The sequence below is a fragment of the Eptatretus burgeri genome, chromosome 3, assembly GCF_056783735.1.
Source record: "Eptatretus burgeri isolate ZD-2024b chromosome 3, Ebu_testis_v1, whole genome shotgun sequence".
Classification (NCBI taxonomy): domain Eukaryota; kingdom Metazoa; phylum Chordata; class Myxini; order Myxiniformes; family Myxinidae; genus Eptatretus; species Eptatretus burgeri.
Genome location: NC_140963.1, coordinates 110,799,422 through 110,817,471, shown reverse-complemented (window position 1 = coordinate 110,817,471; position 18,050 = coordinate 110,799,422). Strand labels below are relative to the sequence as shown.

The window sequence follows — 18,050 nt, the reverse complement described above, 5'->3', positions numbered from 1 at the left end:
AGTTCACAGTTTCCGGGCCTTCTGCAATAAAAAGGCCAATCCAAGGACATCGAGCCAAGTTCACAGTTTCCGGGCCTTCTGCAATAAAAAGGCCAATACAAGGACATCGAGCCAAGTTCACAGTTTCCGGGCCTTCTGCAATAAAAAGGCCAATACAAGGACATCGAGCCAAGTTCACAGTTTCAGGGCCTTCTGCAATAAAAAGGCCAATACAAGGACATCGAGCCAAGTTCACAGTTTCCCGGCCTTCTGCAATAAAAAGGCCAATACAAGGACGTCGAGCCAAGTTCACAGTTTCCGGGCCTTCTGCAATAAAAAGGCCAATAAAAGGACGTCGGCCAATAAAAGAAAGACTCACCATTGCTGCAAGACGACCCATGCTTTTTGTTCATAGAAGTGGGCCACGTGGACCAAGAAGAATCCCACATTCTGCAGCCACGTGGTCCCACCACCAATATGTTCCAATTCACCGCAAAGCGAAGACCATCATTCCTTTTGTTCATTGAAGTGGGCCACATGGACCAAGAAGACTTCCACGTTGAGTGGCCACGTGGTCTCACCAATATGTTGCCATTGACGGTGAAGTGAATATTACCGTTCCTATTATTCAAATGTGGGCCACATGGGTCGAAGGACTCACGTCATGTTGAGTGGCCATGTGGTCCCAGTGTAAGTATTTGAACCCTTCAAACTGAGGAGTGCAGTCAAGCTTACCGGCAGGTGTTGATGTCAGACTGTGGGGAGCCACTAAAAATAACTCTGCACTTTAAATGAGCAGAAGAGTGCCCACCTGGTCAACTCAACTTTTTCTCCACAAATGTACAGAATCCGAATGTGAAGTGGAAGTGATGTTTCAGGTAGAATTGCAAGCCAGAGTTTCGCAACGCATTAGTTTTTCTTTTTTTTCAGCATAGGAATGCGATTGTAAACAAAAACAGGGTGAGAGGAGGGGGAGTTGTGTAAAATAAGGGGGAAGAAAGAGCGGGAGAAAAAGAGGAATGGAGGAGGCTTAAACAGCCTCGGAAGAGGCTGAATGGAGAGGTGGGGGTCGTAGGACGGATGTGGGCCGAGGTTGGACTTCGTGCACCCCCTCCCCCCCCCCCGAGGGAAAGGAAGCACACACACATAGATATTAGTTATTTATTTATTATTCTGTTTCGAGGAAACAAAATCGTATCATTGTGATCAATATGCGTTGTGTGTGTGTAAGCAGCATAAGTGTCTGTTCCTTTTCCCTCTTTCGATCTACCTCACTATGTCTATCTTTCTATCCCTTCAATTTCACACCATTCCCTTCCATTACTCACCAGTCACGTTCATTGCTCGCCTGCTCACAAACCCTTTCACTCATTTGCTCACATGGAAGCAGAATAATGGCGATGCCCGGCGTAAGTAGAGACAGAAGTCGCTCAGGTAGAGATTGTTTCGACCCCTTCATGCACCCGCCCCTTCGCGAGACATCAATGCAACACCGCAAGGCCAATGGAAAACAGCCACTGAGGGGTAGGGGCGGGGTACAAACCCAGATCGGTGGCAAAATCTCTCCCCTCCACAAATTCCCGAGACAGATCAGAGTTTTGAGAGCCTGTTCCCAGAGATATTTTCCACTTTTCGTTTTATTCCACCAGAGCAGATTTTTGAAACCTCACACCAATTTCTCTCCCATGTCACGTCTTCATTTCCACATAATTTTACTCAGATCGCCCCAGTGCCGTATTTTCCAGCGCTGCCTTCCAAACATCAAAGCCTGCCAATATTTATATGGAACGAGCTGTCCTGATAGTCCTGGGGCTGAGGGGGGTCCTGTGTGCAATCATATGTCCCCTAATTTTGACTCTTGATCCTTGTATGGGACTCCTTGGAGATTGAAAAAAACTTGGGTTGACATTCTGGATGTGGGTCAGAAAGGTGTAATTCAAGATGGCCGCTGCGTCATTATAACCAGTATAACTCCATGTGGAATTGTCCTCGAGTGATAAATTTCATGTCTTTACCGAGGTTTTTGGGGTCAAGGAATCCATTAAAATCATTTTCAGGGTTAAAAAAAGTACAGGATAACGGTGAAATCCAAAATGGCCACCAATATGGCCGCCGCGCCCTTTCATCTCACCTGTCATGGTTCAGAATTGAGCTCGAAGAATAAATTGTGTTTCAATATGGGTTTTAGGGGTCAAGCATTTCACTCAGACCAATCAATTTGCAGAAGCAACAATGGATAATTGTTAATTCCAGTACAGGGGCTCTAATTGACCAGGACCCAGGTCCCCTACAAGGATCAAGGGTCGAAATTAGGGGACAAATGATTGCACACAGGACCCCCCTCAGGACTATACGTAGAAGAAATAAGAAACGTGTTTTACATTGAATGAGACTTTAGTAACATTTAAATTTATACGAATAAATCGTGAGCACCATTATTTCCATGCACAATGCAGTACACATTATTCATGAATCCAAAACTGTTTAAATAACTCGATCAGTTTGGTATACAGTGGGCATCAAACCTCCGACTATTACGTTGCTTATAATTTGCACAAACCGCACCGACTTCGTTGGAATAACCCCGTTAGGGTTTTTGCATTGGCTGCTCTGATTGTTTGCCTGGCATTTACAGAATATGCAGCATCGAACTTTTCCTTGTCTGCAAGGACAGAAGCGAGTGGCACATTTCACACAGTTACATTTTAAAGCTACTTCTTCAGGCAAATGACGATGGTATTTCATTGGTCCGAGACATTCGTTTTCTATCATAAACCCATAGTTTTGAGGGTTTTGCGAAAAATCTCCGAAACATTTGACTTGCATATAGGTCATATAGAATGCCCTATGAATATGACCTTCCGTAGCATAGCTGGTTGGGGGAAGGTCAATAATTGTCATCGACTTTCTGTGGTGGTACATGTTGTAACGTAAACAATCCATCGTTTCAATGCCATGATTTCCTCCTTTCAACACTTGGACCAGGTATTTCTCGGCATTGTGCACATGTCGGGGATTGTATGTACTCTAACAGCAACCAAACATGTCTACTAGTGTTTGGTTAAAAGTCTTTAGTTTCAATTGGAAAGAGGGAAAGGATAAATCTTCCCATTAGTTTATCTGTGCACTGTCAAGAAACTTGTTTTGACATTGTTACAACACAGCTGGCCTTGTCGACCGTTTGAATGACCTTGCTAATCGGGCAGCTGGGCTACCTGGAATCTGTTGGACTACTGCCCAGAACTGCTAAGGCCCAACAACATGTAGGAGGCTACCTTTTAAAATTCTTTAAGGGAATCAAGGGTGTTGTTTCTGCACTCTCTGTGCTCTCTTATCAGCAGTACTGACAGGAGAATGCAATAAATTAATGGATGGTAATAAATCCTCTTTGACACACAGTCATTCAAAGGTCGCAGTAAACTGAATATAAGGCAGTGCCGAAAGACAGCTCACCAGAGGATTAGGCTGGGTGGACTATTGTGTTCAAAGCCTGTTGTCTCCATATGCATATGTCTGATGTGAAATAAAACCTTCTCTCCCAAGATCGGTGATGAACAAAGCTTGACCTTAATCGCTGTGGACCTCACCTGGATCTCAACAATTGGCGTAGTCGGCGAGGGGGCAGGCCGGATTGAGGAGGAGCTCGAGAACCCTGGTGAGACAAAGGAGGAAAGAGCCGGCCAGCTTAAGGAAAAGGTAAGAAAGCTGCCTCCTTTCTCACACTGGGGATACTCGTTGCTCTCTGAGATCTGTCCTTGCCCTTTCAAAACGAACCAGGGGAGAAGGAGGTTTATTTGCACATCGGAAAGGGGTACCCGGGAAGGTAAGGGCCCATTGGAAGGTTGAGGGGAACCCCAGGACACTCCTTTGGGAGACCGTGGGGGAGACCCAAGAATACGCCAGGGCCAGGATCCGAACGGGAGATTGAGAGGAGGGAAAGGTGTGAAAACCCCGTTGGGAGGGTGAGGGAGCGGGAAGTGTGCATTGGGAGTGTGAAGAAACACCCCAGGCGGAGAACACTAACCCGGCCCAAGAAAACTCTAGGAAGGATCAGTGAAATAAGGAAATATGGGAAATAAGACGTCAAAATCAATAGGGGATAAAGATGCCCCACCCCCGAATACAGCTGCGGGATAAATGTATGAAAAATATGGACCTAAGTCATGCACTCAATTGGCATTGTGGGAAAGGTGGACAAAAGGGGATCCACACCCATTCCCAAAATGGGGTTCTTTAAGATCAGAAATCGTAGATAACCTATCAAGCCGAAAAACAGGTTCGAGTCCTGTAGAAACGAGGGAACAGGTTGGAATCCTGTACCATAAAGGGGAGGGTTAAAGGCGATTGAGTAGAGCGGGACTTTGATCCTGCACATTAAAGAGAGGAAAGAAAGCTATCAGGCGGTATGCAAGAAAGGGGAATTTTGATCCCGTGATAAAAGGAGACAAGACTAAAGCTTTAGGCTGGTGACAAGTTAAGAACATAAGATGGGGAATAACTCTGCAAAGAACATAGAGTTACCCAAAGGAACAACACTTAAAGTTACCGGTGAAAGTGGAAAACACTGGAGAGCGTTTGCAGCGTGGCTAACGGAGTCACAAAGTGAGACAGGACGTAAGCGATTCGATTCAGAGGGAATCTTGAACCAACGGGAAAAAAACACAAAGTTAATGAGCCAGGAGATGGGCTGTTTGTAGAAGTTACCTGTTTGGATGTATTTGTGAATACAATGTGGTGGGGAAGGTTGAGTTTTGTGTTAGACGTAAGTTGAGTGTTCCAACCTGGAACTTGTATGTGTGGAACAACTTGTATGTTTGTGTGGAGATAATGATTGGTCATCATCGTTAATGTGAAGACTTTGGACGAGGTGAATTGCGCACACTAAATCCGGAGGAAGGACGATGATGACCGATTCTGCACGTGTTGTTAATTCAGTGATGGGCAAATGTCATTGTGTGTGTGTGCGTGTGCGTGTGCGTGTGCGTGTGTGTGTGTGTGTGTGTGTGTGTGTGTGTGTGTGTGTGTGTGTGTGTGTGTCTGTGAGTGAACTCGATGGGGAATTGAATAATTAAAACCACTTCAGCAGACAGTTTGGGGATTATGTGTGAGAATTTCCTACAGTACTCGTGCTGTGTGTGGGATGTCAAATGGACCAACGTTCGGGTTTTCTCATGGTCCGATAAACTCTGTATGCTGTTTTGGCTTTGAACACTGTACGTGATAAATGGATGGTCTCCACGGAGCATCATTTTGATTTCAAATTCAAATTCAGTTCTGTTTCCACTTTGCATGTTTCGTAAGGCTGATCGACGTTACGGGTTCGTTTTAACGTCAGTTTCAATTCTGGTTTCATTGTTGGGGTCATTAAGCATGTTTTATACTTGATTTTCGTAAATCTGGGAAAAAAACTTATTTTATGGGGTTTTGCGAGTCACGTGACGTGCGTAGGATTTAACAGGCGCGCCGAAAGCACGAAATCGTCCCATCGAAGGACAGCTTATCGTGAGGGTTTACGAGATGGATTAGCACATGTTACAAAGTTTGGAGACGCCCTTCATGGGATTCTGTAAAAATTCCGATTTAAAACGAACGTATTTGAGATGTCGTCAAATATTTGTTTCGCGAGTTTGATCGTAAAAACCAACGCGCTGAGAAGACGTATTGCTCATGTGAGTGCGTGATGACGTAATCACGCATGGGCCCAGCGCGCTTTGTCAAACTTGAAAGTGCAATTAACACTCTGCTGTGAACGTGCCTGCTTGTCGGAGCAATGTAGGAGAATTTCTCGAGGCGGCTGATCTTGAAAATGGTGGACAAACTAGATTTTAAAGAGATAGCTTTGTGGTAAAATTAATTAATAAGGACATTAACGTTGACGTTTCAAAGCATCGCTCGATTTTTTGTTTCGGGGCGAGTGCACGCGCTATCGAAACATGGAAGCGACAATGCTTTGAAACAAGGCTGTAATATATATGTTTGTTCTGGTTGTTGTTGTTGTTGTTGTTGATTGGGCTTCGTGACGAAAAAAAAAAAACAAAAAAATAAAAGACGCGGAAGAGGCGCAGGACCGAGGGATTTAGGATGGATGGAAAGGGGGATTTTAAATGCTTTGAACAAGGAAGGGATTTTATCTAATGTGGGTTTATCTTTTAGCCGCGTCTCGCGTGGTGAATGCCGGCTCTAAGAGAGCTCCGCGTTGTTCTTCTTCTGGTGAAGACAAAACCTTTAGGACGTGGCTCTTGGACACATTTGTCTTTGTTTACATGTCAGACATCCAAGAACAAGGACAAGGACGTTTGGTAGGCTCCGCACTTATCAGGATAGAGGTGTTTTTGTGAAAAATTTACGGGCGGAGCTCGTGCTGTTTGAACACGCAGCCATCGTGAGCCTTGACGAGGGAGCGTTTCGATTCTCTGCCTGTCGGGGTCGAGATGTTTGTCTGGGAGCGGACAGAAAAGCATGTCTGTTGTCTTTATATGAGCCTCTATCTGTCAGGATAAATTCATTGGATTTGGGAAGCATAAGCGGAATTAAAGGGATGTAGAGGAATGGAATTGGCTTTGCACTGCACTCACTGTCGACTACGATGAAACAGGGCAGGATTATGAATACGTGGCCAAAGCACATAGAGATTACACCGTCAAATGCACTCTGATGACAACCAACTGATGGATCGGGAAGGAAGGAGCGGCGGTGGAGGTGAAACAAGCCGCCAGAGAGCGCGAACTAATGAAGCACAGAGAAGGACTAACACCGCACATCTCAATGGCAGTTAGTAACAGACAGAGTGCAGGGGAGTTAGGAAGAATGGTGAACAGATTGAGATGCGCCCCAGAACCACAAGATGGAGCAACGAACACCAGAACACTTTACAGGCCGTCAGACAAGGAGATGGATGGAAGGTATGCTTGCCTGATCAAAATCTACAGTAGTGTACAGTAAGGTCTCTGGCCTTCACATCCACTCACCACGCACCCAGAGCAACTTCCAGTCCTGCAAGCTCTAGTCATGGTGGGAGCCTCATACGGAGGTATCATTTAAAAATAATCTTTTACACAAATACTTGTCATTATGTTGCAGTTGACTGCAGTGTTCAGTGCAGTGGCATGCTGTAAACCTTGTAGTAACGGAGACAGTGACAGAACCTTTGACGACACAACATGCAACTCCTGGTACTGACACTACTCCTTTGTGGGGGGGAGGGACCTATCACTAGGCAACACACTAACACACTCAAGCCAAAGAAACCGTATACACCTCCGTGGCAAAGGGGGACGTCAGAAAATGCAGAAAAGACAGAAGTGGCTTGGCAGAACAAAACGCAAGACAAAACCCAGCGGGGGCACTTTGCACAAATAGGATTCATATGGGGTCAACACGCATCTCTAATTACCCAAGTTCCATGGGCCCCTAAAGAACCCTTTTGGAGTACAGTTGTGAAATCTTGTGAAAATACAGTAACCTCCCGGAGAAGAACACATTTCACTTATAGGTGTTTTCACCTATAAGGCTTGAAGCTCTCACTAGCGATCGAGTGGAACGCAAGGAGGGTTACGCAGGGTGGAGATCTATATTTCATGACTGGGGAGACTGGTTACTGTGCCTGGTAGGGGCAGCAATCCTAATCATCATGGGAATCATTTTTGGAGTATTTCTGATCAAACGTCTCATTTCCATTTGTCTAAAGAAATGCTGTGAAGCCTCACCCCTCACCCAGGCCATCATAATAATTAACAGCGAACTCAGGGAGGAAGACCCCGAGGACCTCTGTATGGGGCCACAACCCGACCCGACCCCCCACCAGCTGAGGAGCCAACAAGGTGTTCTGGCGGAGGGGCGCCCTGGGGAAGACTCTTCCAGGTATTACTGATTACTCAACGAACTTTCAAATGAAAAGGTAAGCCAAACATGGACTCACGCATCTCACTACACACGAAGATACAGGAAGTTGTAACAAGAAAGAAAGGAAATCTACAAGTAAAATGCTGATGGAGGTTTATGATAGATGTGGCAGTGTTTTGACTAGTATATGCATAATCGTGGAAAATGGACAATACCAGATAGTGAAGGCATGTACGGAAAATACTTGTATGACCCTTATATGTAAATATGCATCTCATGAGACTTTTTGTCTTCAAGCGCAAGTTGAGAAAGGAGCTTACACCATGCCTTGAGCGCTCACAGTGCTGCTCACCCATTAATACATTTGCATATTGTAAATATTATTGTTGTAATTAGTGTCAAGTATAATTGCCTAAATAATAATGTTGCTGTTAATATTGTATAGACTTGTAGTGCCTTTAATATTGTGTGGACTTATATTACTGATGCTTTTCAAGGTAATTGCCCAAAAGGCCATTGGAAAGTGTTTTTCAGGATGGACAACAAAGCCCAGTACCCAGCTAGTACAGACGGAGATGGCCCCGGTGAACACCGCTGGACTGCTGCCATCCTCAAACCTCCCTGCACTTACACCTACCCCCCCCACTCCAATACTATGTACCCCACCCATGTCACCCCAACCCATGAACAATGAAACATATTGTAACCTTGCAGTAGTCGCCGATCCATTACTTTGGCTTCCTCCGAGTGATGAACTGAACAATTGCTTCAACTCACATTGGACGAATGTCTTTCGTTGCTTGCACCAATTGAAGGGCTAGGTAGAAATACCATTTGATTTGCCTTGTTGGTAATTGCTGGCAAGTTGTGCCTTCATTATACTCTGGCTTGCAGTTTATCAAATATTCTTTTGCTTTGTTCATAAAGAACATTACATTTATATACTTTAACACTGCCTTACTTGTTGTTCATGAAGTCCATTAAGCGGCAATATATATAATCAAATATTTAATGGAACGTATATTCCTGTATAACTTCATTCTTGTTTAGCCATGAGCAATTCTTGTACGAACAGCTTTTGGGAGTGCTTGGTTTCCTTATATTCTATGTTTAAATGTTGCGATATTTCCCGATTTCCCTTGTTGAAGACTTGGGGTGTGAGTGGACCGGTTGGAAAGTGGGTAGGAACCCCCTTTTGGGCTAGGGGGCGCAGGTGGAACTCCCGATCGTTTTGGACCATCTGGAGCTAAACCTAAGGATGGCCACCCACTGGAGGTTGCTGTCTGCTGACCTGCCGGCCTGCGGATGCTCCTTTTCTTCATTTGTAGTTTCTTTTGCAAATGTTTCAAAGAAACAAGAGGAGGGAAATGTCGGGGATTGTATGTACTCTAACAGCAACCAAACATGTCTACTAGTGTTTGGTTAAAAGTCTTTAGTTTCAATTGGAAAGAGGGAAAGGATAAATCTTCCCATTAGTTTATCTGTGCACTGTCAAGAAACTTGTTTTGACATTGTTACAACACAGCTGGCCTTGTCGACCGTTTGAATGACCTTGCTAATCGGGCAGCTGGGCTACCTGGAATCTGTTGGACTACTGCCCAGAACTGCTAAGGCCCAACAACATGTAGGAGGCTACCTTTTAAAATTCTTTAAGGGAATCAAGGGTGTTGTTTCTGCACTCTCTGTGCTCTCTTATCAGCAGTACTGACAGGAGAATGCAATAAATTAATGGATGGTAATAAATCCTCTTTGACACACAGTCATTCAAAGGTCGCAGTAAACTGAATATAAGGCAGTGCCGAAAGACAGCTCACCAGAGGATTAGGCTGGGTGGACTATTGTGTTCAAAGCCTGTTGTCTCCATATGCATATGTCTGATGTGAAATAAAACCTTCTCTCCCAAGATCGGTGATGAACAAAGCTTGACCTTAATCGCTGTGGACCTCACCTGGATCTCAACACACACAGGCCTGCACATTTCTCTGTGCCCTTCCAAAGTCCTTTAGGTACAGAACAGGTTCTGCATTGATACCAGCAGCTTTCGTGCCAAATTTGTTAGTAATGTCACAGCCAGTTAGTGCATGCATCGCGGGAAGGACTTCACACATTGGTCTTCCAACCTTGTCAGCCATTACATGTAGAGGGATAAATCTTGTCCTGTCTCCAACTCCCCCTCTGAGCCAAAGTTCACGGAGTCCATTTGCTGTGAAAATATGATAGAAATACATTGCAACTACGAACACATCAGTATCGCTCGAGAGAATTACAATCCGTGTGCAATTACTTCTGACGGCATGAAGAGCATGTGGGATGAGACGGATATCAGCCCCTTCATGTTCCGAGTCCAGTTCTGGGTGATGGCTCACTATCCCATTCCTGATCGACTGGGTTTGTGTTGAGGTTTCGTCTCCCACTATCCGACTCACTACAATGTGAACATCTACGGATTCTGCAGTTAAGTGGCCAATCAGCCATACTTTCATGAGCTGTTCTCGTTTGGCTTTGTTTGCTGCAGATGACCAGAGACTATCCATATCTCTTGGTAACTTGCTTTCTCGTGTGATGTTACTGTACAAGACTGGGGGTTTCTGAGTTCGTCTTCGTCGTTCACTTTCTTTCACTGATCCTTCCATGCACGAATCGAAGATAAAGTCAATGCAGGAAGCATTTTTGCAAACCCCAAGGATCATGCTCAGCAATTGCTTGCACAATTCTCCGAAGGTATTCATGGAGGAAGTTTTCAGCTTTCGCACATAAGCCATAACATCGACAATGTCTCCGGTTGGCATATCAGTCCAATGCATCGGAGCGATGTTGTCACCTGCTGTAATATTTGATTCAAGTTCTTTCACAAGCTCATGTTTTGTCAGTTTTTTCATGAGTCCATCCTCATCACTAAATAAGTAACTAGTTTTGACCAGATCATACGTGAAAACCTCTTGGGCATCATTCCCACGGACCCTGATAATGTCCAGTTGCTTCTGCGCAACACCGAACTCCTTCTTGTCCTGCTTCTGTTTCCTTTTTGGGGCTGATGCTTTCTTTCCCTCAGCACTTGCGAATGTCTTAACATTGTTCCTGTTGATTGTGTCACTCAGTCGTTTTGTCTTCTCCACCAGGCGCTCCTTTCTGAACGTGTTGTATAAATTCAGACCGGTTTCTTGAACAGACAATGGACTATCTTGAATCTCATCTGGCATGATAGCTCTGGTGAGAAAGTTATGAAGTTTCAGTTCAGTTGTTTGCTTCACCTCGAATGGATTTTCATAATTCAGGATGTATGCGATCATCTTGTCGACTTTGCATTCATTTTATTGTGTTTGCCAACGACTGAATGAATAATTGACAGGAAGTTCTGTATTGTTCAACTGTACACCTGTGACTTCACGAAAGGTTTGATTTACCGTCATCAATTCATGGTGAATGATGTTCCATCTTGTTACGAATTCTTTCTGTTTCGTATTGCCAATGATTCCCCCATTTGTCTTAGATGAGCGGTTGATTGTCTGTTCCAGACACATGTCGGCAGCAACAGCAGAGAATGGGATGGAAGAACGTTTCACAACAAAACGCCCAGCCATGAAATTGTCATGGACAACTGGTGCATTCTCTGGTAGTTTTTTAATGTCCTCCAGGTAGAGAGACCACCACCGCAGATAGTCGATCGAGTCAAAGATGGCGAAATATAGCAATACTGCTTAAACTGATTGCAGGTGCAGATGCCAGTCGCCTTCTCTGTCAGCCCTCACAAGGTCATGTGCAAACCGAACCATTTCAATAAACCTAACCCAGTGGAAGAATGTTTTGCTTTCTGCCTTCCTTTCCCTTTTAAACTCCTCAAAATCCTCGAACAGGTCTCCCGATAGTCCAAGGAAAGAGTTAAGGAGCTCCTTTCTTCTCGACTTGTTCTTTGCAGACACCTCTTGCTTCATTTCTCAAAGCAACTTGAGCGGCTCCACATATTTCTCTACGCCATGCTTCTCAAAGAATGCACTCCATTGGAGTCTCTCCATAGCCTCTGAAAGGAGAGTCATGCCTTCTAGGGATCGAACATAATGTGAACCTCCCAAGACAGCCTGGGTCGAATTTGGACCAAATATTTCATTTTCGATCCATATACTCTCAGCACCACTACCACGAAGATACTTTCCGATGCAACCAAGTTAAATCATAGTAAATGAAACGATCCCAGGCAAAGAGTCAAGTCCTTGAATTCTCCTTGGCGCCACAACATAATCTCTCATGCGATTCTGTAGACACCTTCATCGCACGCTGCAGCCAAGTGGTTCTGACTGAGCTGTCCCAAGACGTTCTGAAAATTTTTAAGAGCGGTATACACTATGTTGTATTCTGTGACCGGGTGTGGTAGAATTGGCAAGAAGCCTACGATCCTTTCAGGAAGTTTGTCATCAGTGACAACTGAGTTGAAGGCACTCCAGCATGGCAGTTGTTGTTCATCGCAGTCCTGTTTGATTAAACCTCCTTCTATATTTGACAAATTCATCCAGGCTAGTGACCAAGCAAGATCTTTTCCTTCCGTACCACATCCTTCACTTAATGTCGAGTTACTTACTAAATAGTCACTGGGTATCTCTCCCTTCTTTGTTGGTTTGAAGAAGTCCTTTAGCTCTTGACATTTTAGTGTCTTCTGAAATGATTTTGGACCATGAACTACACCAGTTTCCAAAATTCGTGGCTTCCTTTGAACACCATCTGATTTGTCCTGATATAAAACCGAAACAGTGTCATGAGTACCACCCAGACCCGATAGTGTCGCCTCCTCGTGATCAAAATTATCAAATGTGGCAGTGGTGAATTTCTCTGGATTAAGATGGCTTGGCAAAGGAACATCATCAGTTCCATTTGTGCAAACTAAGTCTGCCAAATCAGTCTGATACCGGAGAATTTCATCGTAACTCACTGATATTCCTAAATCGTTTCGAGAGGTGATGAGTGTTTTGCTCTTGCGTGTTGCGTGGATTCTTTCTGCGCACATCAGATGGAGTGGTGTCCTGCGTCTACCATTCTGGACCATGAAGTACAGAACCTGGAAAACTGACTTTAGTTTCCTCAGTTTTGGTGAATGAGCATTGCCGTTACTACTAGTTTCTTCAGCAGAGGTATCGTCATCATCGCTCAATGGAGAGTTGTTATTCCTACCCACGCTGCATTCAAGATCATTTCTATTATAATTTAGTAACACACACAAAAAAGTCATTAACTCATCTGGGATATTCATATTATCCCAGGAGTCCTGCAGATCAACAGAATCGCAAAACTTGTCTTGCAAATCAAAATTCAAGTCCAAAAGAGCATGCCTAATAGTTGATGCACATTGAGTGATGGGATTGCTTGACCGAATGACGTCAGCCATGTCTGCAGGACTGGCGTTTAAGAAAACCATGGCACATTTATTTGCTTCTGTAGGCCTGGAAATGTTCAATTCCTGGCTATAGTGACTTTCAAGAAAAATCGAATGTCTCTGTTCGAAAACGTTTCCTGGGAATCGATTAATCCATGAATATTGTTACGGAGGTCGCTTATAGCGAAACCTTGTCCACCTTTCAATGCGAAATCAATGTTCTCGAACAACCTTGCAAAACATTTATTTTTTGCTAAACTATTGGATGGTGCGTCACATTTACTTTTCGCACGGTCGTACCTCATAAGATAATTTCGGATGCAGTTTTTGTGACAATATATATCTGATCCAAAGAAGGAGTGAACATCTTGCAGGTCACTTGTCCGATAGTATACTTCATCTTGAAAGAATACCACAGCCTTTAGTAACTTTTCTGCGCGTACATCTTCACAAGTCCTGAATTTCTGTCGGTCTCCTTTTATCTTTACATTCGCACACACCGTACATTTCCTTTCAGAAGCCGGTATATCAGCAGATGGAGGAGCTCGTGGTGCAATTCTGGTTTGGGTTGCTCGGCTCACAGATGGGTTTGGGACCAGTTCAACTCCTTCCGGTTCTTCCGGCTCTCCTTCAAGTTTAATCAGTGTCTTTTTGAGGGTGTACGATTTATAACATTTGTTGTTCACATGATAGACAAACTGTTCATGATCGACTTTCTCTCGCCTCCTTGCAACCAAGTCGTTACGTATTCTAGCAGCCTCTAGGACTTTCATCCGAGCCTCTGCGTTCCTGCATGTTGATTCTTTGGTGTCAATCTGACAAATAATACACTTCTTGATGTCGACATCAACAAATTCTGAGCGGCGCCTCTTCATTGGAATCCCTTCCATTTCTTTCAATGCCTGAAAAAGAGAGGTAAATATTAGTTGGTCTGTTACGAATTAAATGTGATGAGACACCAGTCAACTTCTTAGGCACTCAATCTTGTCCAGTTGCATCATTTTACGAATTGTTGGATAATCAATTAGAGCCCATGTACTGAAATTAACAATGATCCATTGTTTTTTTGTGCAAATTTATTGCTTTGAGTGAAATGCTTGACCCCTAAAACTCGTATAAAGACACCAAATTTATTCCTCTACCTCAATTCTGAACCATGACAGGCACGATGAAAGAGCGCGGCGGCCATATTGGCGGCCATTTTGGATTTCACCGTTCTCCTGTACTTTTTTAACCCTGCAAATGATTTTAATGGATTCCTTGACCCCAAAAACCGAGGTGAAGACACGAAATTTATCACTCGAGGACAATTCCACATGGAGTTATACTCGTAATAATGATGCAGTGGCCATCTTGAATTACACCTTTCTGCCCCACATCTGGAATGTCAACCCAAGTGTTTTTCAATCTCCTCGGTGTCCCCTTCAAGGATCAAGAGTCAAAATTAGTATAGGGGACATATGATTGCACAAAGGACCCCCCTCAGCCCCAGGACTATAGGAGCGGGGTCCAAACCGAGATCGGTGGCAAAATCTCTTGCCTCCACAAATGCCCGAGACAGATCAGAGTTTTGAGAGCCTGTTCCCAGAGATATTTTCCACTTTTCGTTTTGTTCCACCAGAGCAGATTTTCAAACCTCACACCAGTTTCTCTCCCATGTCACGTCTTCATTTCCACATAGTTTTACTCATATCGCCCCAGTGCCGTATTTTCCAGCGCTGCCTTCTAAGCATCAAAGCCTGCCAATATTTACATGGAACGCGCTGTCCTGAGGCCGCAGAACATCACACTGGCCGGACAGGTTCCGACTCGGGACCGCAGACCAATGGGGCTCAGTTGCAAGGGTAGACATGAGGTGAGAGTTTGGGCAAGATAGCTCCAAAAGGAGTGATCTCAGGGGGAGTGAAAGCTCGACAAAGTCCCTCAAACTTTTTTTTTTCCAACCCCAACTTTCTCTTTCCCCCTCAACCCAATCTCTCTGTGTCTTCCTCCTTGATCCAGTATTGTAGTTCTTTGTTAAGTCATTGTGTACAAGTGTTCCGGGGTCGGGTATGATCGGTAGAGGGTAAGGGAAAAATGTATATGTGTTTAATGCGCTTTACATGTGTTTTACACTTGTTCAACCTCTTTTCATGTCATGTTTGATTTCCTTCACCATTTTTAGGTAACAATCCCCCCTACCATTTGCTCTCCTTTGCATTTGTCCTCTGCATTCCTTTAATCATTCCTCCCGTCATTTTCCGCTCTTCACATTTCCTTGCTTGCTGTGGAATAAATTATTGAAGTGTTGAATGTGTCCTGATTTATCCTGCATTGCGTTGGTCCGAATAGCATTCCCAGTGGGCAACATTGGTCTGAGTTCCCAATGGTAATGGTAGCCCACGGACGGCAGCATGCAGCATTGGGTCACGCATCCAAATTAACGACCGCATAGTCGCAGGCACGATTCCCAATCTGCCACGTTTGATTCACTGGTATGGTAAACCCACTTTGGGTGTGAGGATCCGGCCCGAGTTGAGGGTTGCAGTCGACGTTTGTGGTTTCTCGGAATATGTCACTCTCTTGGAGTTATCCAGAAGCGACGTCCCTAACAATATCTCGAAAATAGAGCCGAAGTAATCGTGAAAGAGGCCAAAGTATTACATTCCAATGGATGCAAAGAAACGCATATTCAAAGAGCATCAGCAGCAATAACAATAAAAGTCATTCATTTCAGAATTTGGGTTTTGTGAACACAAGAGATTTTTGTGAGAAAACAGTTGTGGTGAAAGGTAAATGAGGGTGATTACTCTGTCCTGTTGGATTAGAGTGAATTTGGTTGTTTCTGGTTGATCAAGATTCCGTGGCATGAGGTAACATATCAGTATTTAATTGAAACATGAGATTACCAAAATTTAAATGGAACAAATCATCAACTTTCAAAACCTTATTTCTGAGAAATAACACATCAGTATGAGAGTGAAAACCAGTGTTCGTAACAATTCTGAGTGCTCAGTTTTGAATCAATAAAATTCTCTCCCTGTGGGTATTTGATACATTGACCCACCCAAGATAAAATTCCACAATTTAAAGAAGGTAAAATAAGGGGAGAATATGACAGGGAACACATGTACTGAGAAAAACCCTTCAACTGATTTGGAACACAAACATTTGGTGAAAAATTTGTGTTGATTGTCGGAATATCCTTTTGTTGATAAATTAGGATCAATGAACAAGCCAAGAAATTGAGTCGGGTCAACTCTGGTGTGATCAGAAAATATTTGAATTGTCAGTGAATAATATAAATGACTCGATGTCAGATGACTTTTGAAAGTCATAAACATGAAGAATAATAAGTGTATGTGTGTCTCCTCCATAACTCCAAAACCATGAAACTGAGCGGCTCAAAACTTTACATGCGTTCTGAGGGAACTCTGAGGGAGTACATGATTGAAAACTGGGTATTTTGGTAAATTTCATGTACCCTTTTCAAGATAATTAACAGCTTACCTTCATGAAGGCTTCTCCTTGGTCAACCCAACTTCATCTTGCAGGGCTCATTTAGGCTAATTTGGCCTCCTCAAAAAGCCTTGCCTTGGAATCAGGGTCCACTCTCACGGTGTTTTCTTCTGTCAATTTGTGAAGACAAACTTTGAACATTAGGTTGTCGTGATTGATACTTGGTGCTGATGTACACGAAAAATGGGAAAATGATGATGATACCTGATTTAATAGGCGATGATGCATGTTTGAAAATATTGTCAACTCGCAAATACAATGCGTCGCTTCGCTGACTGGGATATTGGGGGTGGAGGGGAGAAGAGACAGGAGGGTGAGGAAGGGGGGAAGAGTGAGGAAAATGCTGGGGGGGAGGTTGGGAGAGCGATGCCTCACTAAACATGCTATACACTGAGGGAGGGAGGGGTATGAGACAGAGAGAGAGAGAGAGAGAGAGAGAGAGAGAGAGAGAGAGAGAGAGAGAGAGAGAGAGAGAGAGACACAGAGAGAGAGACACAGAGAGAGAGACACAGAGAGAGAGACACAGAGAGAGAGACACAGAGAGAGAGACACAGAGAGAGAGACACAGAGAGAGAGACACAGAGAGAGAGACACAGAGAGAGAGAGAGAGAGAGAGAGAGAGAGAGGGAGAGAGAGAGAGAGAGAGAGAGAGAGAGAGAGAGAGAGAGGAAGAGAGAGAGAGAGACAGAGAGAGAGACAGAGACAGAGACAGAGAGAGACAGAGAGAGAGACAGAGACAGAGACAGAGACAGAGACAGAGACAGACAGAGACAGACAGAGAGAGACAGAGACAGAGACAGAGACAGAGACAGAGACAGAGACAGAGACAGAGAGAGAGAGACAGAGAGAGAGAGAGAGAGAGAGAGAGAGACAGAGACAGAGAGAGAGAGAGAGAGAGAGAGAGAGAGAGAGAGAGAGAGAGAGAGAGAGAGAGATGGCTTTGAGAATATGTTGTGCTTCAGGCCTAAGTCACATTTGCTCTTCGGCGAGGATACTGCGGCCGTACCCCCCCCCCCCCGCTAAATTGACAGAAACGTGCGGCGGCCGCAGAGTTTCTGCGATGGCCTCAGGGTGGCCCTACGCCGTTTGGCTATCTTTTACAGGGCGTAGGGATCGCCGTGGAATTATAACGCGGAGTTATAACTTTTTTCATTTCTACGTTGGCCGAAGCAATTCGACATGCCGTGGTTGTGACGTTGTTGTGTTCCACGTCGACCGTACATAGGGCGTACGGTGGGCTTGCATTATTTGTGCGGCCTCCGTTGTCTCTTTTCAATGAAAAATGAATTTTGCCCGAAAACCGAATACATTTTAAAAAACCGAACACAACGAAGCGTTCATGTTTGTTCACGCGTCTCCCCCACCTGTT

General features: G+C 44.3%; 1 protein-coding gene across 2 annotated transcripts in view; it reads right to left on the bottom strand.

Moving 5' to 3' along the window:
• LOC147030713 (serine/threonine-protein kinase par-1-like) overlaps positions 1-18,050 on the bottom strand; it is a 185,800-nt gene that overhangs the window by 11,850 nt on the left and 155,900 nt on the right. The window lies entirely within an intron of this gene.